The sequence below is a fragment of the Natator depressus genome, chromosome 10 (assembly GCF_965152275.1).
Source record: "Natator depressus isolate rNatDep1 chromosome 10, rNatDep2.hap1, whole genome shotgun sequence".
NCBI classification, from domain to species: Eukaryota; Metazoa; Chordata; order Testudines; family Cheloniidae; genus Natator; species Natator depressus.
In genome coordinates, this window is record NC_134243.1 from 12,685,627 (window position 1) to 12,693,147 (window position 7,521).

Here is a 7,521-nt window from a genome sequence, read left to right on the forward strand (position 1 = left end):
TTTTCTTATATAGGCTCCTATTATCCCCCACCCCCACCCCGTCCCGATTTTTCACATTTGCTGTCTGGTCACTCTAATCCCTATTCAGCAAAACACTGAAGCACGCGTCTAAGTTCTATTGGTTTCAATTGCACTTAAACATGTTGGGGACACTGGGGCATGGCCACTAGGTAACTCGAGGGGATGGAAGACCACGAGTGTCGATGAAGCCCCCTCGCACTAGGCCCAGGTGTCCTTGGCCCCCCCTCCCGCCTGGAGGCACTCGCAGCAGCTCTGCGTACTAGGCCCAAGTGTCCTTGGCCCCCCCGCCTGGAGGCACACACAGCAGTTATGCTGAGGATCTGCAACAATATACTGCAGAGTCAGATTGCCTGAAACTAAGCAAGGCCACACAGGGCAGATATGGAAGAACAATGCTGAATAAAGCAGCTTTATGTATAGTTTAACAAATGATACAGAGAACCAGGGAACTAGCTGGGAACTGGATTGGCTGGCTATATGGATACTTGGGGCAGCTTGCTATTGGATAAGTATGCTGGGAAAAAGGATGTATAAAAGCCTGTGTAACTTCCTGCTCTGTGTACAGGATTTGAGATTCAAATCTCCCTGTACCTATTTGAAGCTTCAAATAAACTTTTCTGCTTCTCCACCCCGTTGTGATTATTGGGTGTAGCACACCGGGTAACGAACCAACTCAAGCTGTTGTTCAGCCTCTCGGCACTGGGTGCCGGCAACAGCCATTTGCTCATGTGCTTTGCTGAGCTGAGGGCTACGGAAGGTTCCAGAAAGACGTGGGGGAGTGGAGATAACAGCCGGCCTCCCTAGCTGCCTGGCGAGCAGGAGGTAAGGGATAGGTGTGGATATAGTAACTTGGTAAGGACATGGGGAAATGGGGCTGCCCTGGGTGACTGGTGGAGAGCAGCGTTAGGGGCGGCTATAGAAAAGCTTGGAGGGTTGATGTTCTCTCCAGTGGTGGTGATGACCTTGGAAGCAGGAGGGTATCCACACCACAAGCAGCAGGCCTGGGAATAGGAAGGCTGCGGGACAAAGGGATGTGACAGCTGGGGGTATGGCCCATCTTGGCCTAGAGGGGATGCAGGGGTTTTGACAGGCGCACACATCCCTTTGAAAAGGCTACGATAAGCCTGTGGTTTTATCTGCCTCTTTCTCTTGTTTATGGCCAGCTTTGTAACTCTCTGAGCGTGTTCTTTAAACCTTGGTTCTCTACAGCTCCCTCTCCCTGCGAACATTCCTGTTTCCTATGCTTAGTAACGGACCTGCACCCTGTTAATATGGGAACAAGGTGGGGCTGTGCTGGTAGAGATTATCCCATTGATATTACTGGCACTGAGACACCAAGGCGCGAGGTGCCTTTGGCTAGCTAGGTAGTGATACAGCCTCGCTGTCCCATTGCTGATCATTAACACTTTGGGAGGCCTTATTACCCTAACCTATATACCTCACAGAGGAAGGGATGAGGAGTTAGTGCAGGTGGCCTAGACTCAGAATGGAAGTCCCTGTTCTTTTTAACTTTTTAACTCTTTAGCAGTGGTACCAAAGTCCTGCTGGAGATAGCCCTCCCTTATTATTAGTGCTGTAGCCCCTGCAGGCCCCAGGGTGCCAGGCACTGTTCAAACACAGGCAGACCCTGCTCTGAAGGGTTTGTAATTCAAATAGCAAAGACAGAGAAAAGATGGGGAGGACATTGGTTCAGTGTCCTGGTACAGGCTGGGAGGTACCTTTCACAGGTAACTGGTTTGGAATGTAGTAACCAAACCAGAGATACGGAAAGGTACACCATGGTACCAGAAAACTAAGGTAAAAGACTGGTAAATTTTAGTCGTGGGTGATGTACAGAGTGTTTTTCGCTTGTAAACAGCTCTGATATAAATATAGGTAATTTTGGGGGTGTATTTCAAAGCACACCTTCTCTGGAAGGTGAACTGGCACGGCAAAAGAGAGCGAACCACTTCCCTTTGGTATGGTATTAACTCTTTCCTTTCTGTATTGTACAGCTTTGTCTTAAGACAATAAACTTGGCTAAGCTGGGTTATCTGGTGTCGTGAACATTTTTAATATTGAACCACAAGACTAGTCGTGCAATTGGCTACACTTTTAGCAATAAAACACATATCTTCTGATCACCCTCCTTCCCTGAAATGCTAGAAGCCTTGAGAGAACCCAGCTGCAGAGTCCCTGCAGACAAAAAACCCTAGAGAGTATCCGGATTTGAAGTCCACTTACTACCTACTAGTCTCTGCAATGCTAGCAATTCCTGGCGAGAAAGTTGGACATGGGATTCCTGTTGCTGTCATGGTGCCCTGTAATATTCTAGCACTGGAAAAGTCTTGCCTGGGGAGTCCCTTGTAGTTCACAAAGGCCTTGGCCTTCAGACCTTTCATCACATCACCGCGTGGCACTATGCCAGCCTGGCTTTGGATCTCCTTGGGTGGCTCCAAGAAGTTCTATTGCGAAGTTTTTGAACTGGCTGTGCTGACAAGAGCAGAAAGATAGGCCTCCACATGCTTTTATCAGTGGTTCCCTCTTGTTTTTGACACTGACAGATCATTGAGTTCTTCTTTCATCAGGTCGGCGTTTCAGGTTCTGCACTAACTAGATCTCCCAGGTGGACTGGAAACACTGATTAAGACAGATAGAGTGAATGCAAGTCCATTAAATTGTTAATAAAGAATATTACACACATACCTTAATCTGCAGCTAGCCTGACACTTTATAAAAGTACATTAGGATGTAATCCAATTGAAGCCACAATATCAAGAACATCTTATCTCATCACAAATTGAAATTATATCATATTCCTCATTTCTTAAATTAAAAAGCTAAAACCTTTTAGTTTGCTCTCATATGCTTGTGTAAAACTTAATCAGTGGTTTTAACAACATTATTTTTCAATATGGGCCATTTCTGCTCTCATTTATTTACAAGAGAGAACTTCCTGGTAGGAGAAGTGATTCAATTTGCAGGAGGATACATCAAGCACTTAAGGATTTTGCACGGATTGATTGATTATTTATCATGTTATCTTGCCTGGAGTCGTCTGATATGGCTGTGCTCTCGCTATCTCTCATTCCACCTAATGCTCTTCCTTTTTCGTCTCCTTCCCTTTCAGCGCTTGGGGCCTTCTCTTCTGTGTCTGTGTGCATGTTGGAGGAGGAGGGGGTCAGGGGAGGCAGGGCTTTTGCAGCCTCTGCTGGGATGAAGATGTTGGAAGGAATGAAGTGAGATATTAGTATAACTGGGAGAGATTGGGGGCTGAGGGGAGGGTGAAGAATGGCTGGAGACTCTACCAGTGTTCCTTCTGTGTTAATCATGTTGCTGATATGTATTGTTTCTCTGGAGTATGCTTTCATCCTTAGCTCACCAAGTACTTTACAGAGGCCCCTCGCTTACAGAAGAGGAAACTGAGGCACAGAGCGGTCGTATGCTGTACTGAAAGTCATAGGGTGGGTCCAGGGCAGAGCTGGGAACAGAAAGCAGCTCTCTGGAGAGGCAGCTCTGTGCTTCGTGCAGTAGAGGGCATAACTGCCCCTGAGCCCCGCCCGCCAGGCTTGGCCTCCTTAGAGCAGCACTGCTACCCCCTGTGCTGTGCTCCTATCCTGGCGGGGGGGGGGGGGGGGATTCTCTAAGTGCAAGAAGGCAGATCTGCCTCCACTGGAAAGGAAGCTGTCTCAGCGATGGTAGTATTTGAATAAGGGGCTCCACAAAACTGCCCCCTCCCCCCCCATGTCCCAGCAGGCATTGTGCTTGCAGAGAAGGGAGAGGGACTGTGAAATCTATTCTCATTTCAAGGGAAACTCTTTCTCCGAACTATCGCCTTACTCAGCAGGGCACTTACATAAGAACAGCCCTACTGGGTCAGACCAAAGGTCCATCTAGCCCAGTATCCTGTCTTCTGACAGTGGCCAGTGCCAGGTGCCCCAGAGGGGATGAACAGAACAGGTAATCATCAAGTGATCCATCCCCTGTCGCTCATTCCCAGCTTCTGGCAAACAGAGGCTAGGGACACCATCCCTGCCCATCCTGGCTAATAGCCGCTGGTGGACCTATCCTCCACAAACTTATCTAGTTCTCTTTTGAACCCTGTTATAGTCTTGGCCTTCACAACATCCTCTGGCAAAGAGTTCCACAGGTTGACTGTGCGTTGTGTGAAGAAATACTTCCTTTTATTTGTTTTAAACCTGCTGCCTATTAACTTCATTTAATGACCCCTAGTTCTTGTGTTCTGAGAAGTAGTAAACAACACTTCCTTATCTACTTTCTCTACACCAGTCATGATTTTATAGACCTCAATCATATCTCCCCTTAGCCGTCTCTTTTCCAAGCTGAAAAGTCCCAGTCTTATTAATCTCTCCTCACATGGAAGCCGTTCCATACCCACTTCTGCTGACCCACCAGGTTGGTGGATGTTGGAATCCTGCTGGGAAGGGTTGGCTACTTGGCTCCTGCTGTCTCCTGGTGGCAGGTGTGATTCGTTAACTCCACCCTGAAGGAAGACCTTAAGGACAGTTAGAAGGGAGGTGTACGAGGCAGCGAGGGTATGGGACTGAGCCGTGCTAAGGGGGAAGAACCTTGAGGACGGTCAGTCGTTGGGAGAAGGCTGGGGCTCATGTTAACCCAACCAATCCCCAGGAAGGGGTGCTGAATTTTGACCCTACTCGGTGTGTACTGGCTGCCTTTTGGAACAGGGTGGGAATGCCAGCGTCTCTCATCTAGCCAAGGAAGCACCACTGGGCATGATCAGATCTTGGCCCGGGCCCTTCTCAGATCTTTGGGAGGATGTGCCATTCTGGGAGTTTGAAACACACCTCTTTCCTCAGTAAAGTGATTGCCTGGGATATGGGGTGACTGAATAACAATAGCTCCACATGTTGCCCCCGCCCACCCATCCCTCCCATGCCAATCTGGTGGAACTGCTTTTTGAAGCAGAACGGCTAGTTCTCAAATGTTACCATTAAAAAACCCAACTCAAGTGCTTGGCCAAGTGCCTTTTAGCACCAAGAGATTATGGCTGTGTGGGTACAGCACTGGATGGGGAATTTGCAGAGCTGAGGTCAGTCTGCCTCTGCTACAGTCCACCTGTGTGACTCTTGGCAAATCATTTAATCTCTCTGTGCCTCAGGTCCCTATCTGTACAATGGGGATGATGATCCTTCCTTCCTCTGTATTGTCTATTTAGATTGTGGGTGTTTGGGGGTGGGAGCTCTCTCTAATTTAAGATTGTGGGGCCTCTAGAAGCTGCCATAATTCAAATAATAATAATAATAATGATACCCCATTTGCTTCTCCTACTGGTGAATTGTGCACCGGGATATTACCAATAAATGTGATTGCACTGTGGAAAACCTCCTCATTCAAAAGAAGCCACATATCTTTGATCCCTGGTGTCATCCCTGAAGAACTCTTCCCACATACTTTGCTAGGCACTGTTGTTTAGGAGGCAGAGCAAAGAAGTGGGAATTGCGACACATGGGATTAATTCTTTGCACTGCTACTGATTTATGGTGTGACCTGGGGCAAGTCACTTTCTGTTCCTCAGTTGACACGTCTCTAAAATGGAGATAACAGTTGTTAACCTCAGAGCGTTATCCTTAAGGGCATATTTGATAGACAATATTGCCAGCCTCAAGTGTTAAAAAAATCCTGAGTCCGGCCCCCAAATCATGAAATTGGCTTAAAAATCATAAGAATTTAAAAAATAATAAATTAGGGGTTCTTTTTATTTTCCTTTTGGTTCCTGAGACTTTAGGTTTCACGTCTTCAGGCATTTCTCTGCAACCACGAAGGTTAGAAACAGTTTTTTAATGAAAGCTGAGGTTCCCATGTAAATCCCATGACTCCAGGGACTTTAAGAAAAACATCAACCATTGTGCCATTCATGATAAAATCACGAGCATTGGGAACATTAGAGGACTCTCTAAGGTGCTCAGTTACTGTGGGGCTAAACACCTTCAACCAATGGCTGTGCTCCTGCAGCTAGTTATATATGTGTTTAATTGAAATCAATGGGACTAACTCGTGTTGGACGAAGTGTGTGTCTGAAGTATTGGGACCAATGCTTGCAAAGCACTTTGAGATGCTTGGATAAAAGGGGCACTACTCTGTGATCCTTATGATCTTTGGGAAGGTTGCAATGGCTTTGTGCAAAGTAAAAATATAAACTCACTTTTGCATACTTTGTTTTTTTCAGTTGTGATAAATAGAAATGCAGGAAAAGAAAAAATCCACTCCAAACATCTAGAGAAGGAAAACAGCCCCTGTGCAATTTGTTACATGTCTGGTATGTTTTGGCTGCTAGCTTTACAGGTATTTATAAAGACTATTGAGCCTCCCCAGCAAAGAGCCTCTAGATTCCAGGCTTCTGCTTTGGTGCCTGGTCCATGCTTGGCTGAGCCTTTATAGTAACTTCATGGTTTTTCAGCGTTTGTAGCCAAAGCTTTGATTTTTGAGGCTACCAATTGCCCAGAGTGGGGATGAGATGATTAATCAAATTATTTGAATGGAATTCAACAGAGTTGGGAAGTGACCAGTCTTCCTCCTAAACTTCCAATTGAGATGTCAAGCAGGGCTCCAGCACTGAGGGCCAAGCACACAGCTCTGGTGTTCAGCGGGGGCAGAGTATGGAACCAAAGCTCAGGCGGTACTCAAAGTGGCCAGGTTATAAGCAGCAAGGAGGGCTGCTGATTGTCAAGGGGCTTGGATTATTAACATTAAAAGTACTGGGCCAGATCCTAGGCCCCCTTCTGGGCCCTCTGCACCATCAGATGGTAAAATCCTAGGTGGGCAACTAAGCATTCCCCCAAGGCCCCAACATGGGGAAATCTCCAGTTGGCACAGAGTGGGCACAGCTGGTTCTAAATCCACACCCCAATCCCTGCCCCCCGCAACTGCGACACAGTGGAAGGTGAGGGAGGGATGTGACTGGAATGCACTGTGCTCCAGCAATTCCCCAGGCAGCGTCAGTTAGAGCAGCCTTTGGGCTGTGGCATACAGCCTCACTGCTCCCAGGTCTTGTGCTGAGCAGAGGGATCTCTGGTGCTGGTGTGTGCTGGCACTCTGAGAACCTGCCATTCACTAATGTGTATCTTAAATAATTTAATGATCATCTTGTACATGCCTCCAGGTATTATCCTCCTTATTATCAATAAAGCACCAGAGAGGGCCTAGGCAAGCATAAAAACAAGGGGCTTGATTCTGAACTCTCTTGTACCCGTGTAACTCTATTGTCTTCAATACAGTCACTCCTAATTTCTACCAGTCTGAGATCAGAATCGGGCCCACGTTCCTTGCCCCAAAGACCTTACCATCTAAATAGGCAGCATCCAGTCCACTGAGTAGTAACGGAAACCAAGAGCCTGCGCAGATGAGTTTAACGCTTGTCTAGAAGATGCTGCAGTTCATACTGTGAATTTTGATAAATATTGTAACTGATTTGCTCACACTACTTTGATGCAAGCTTTAGGGGTTGAAGGCATCCCCAGAGACGAGTAATTTGAGAAGTGA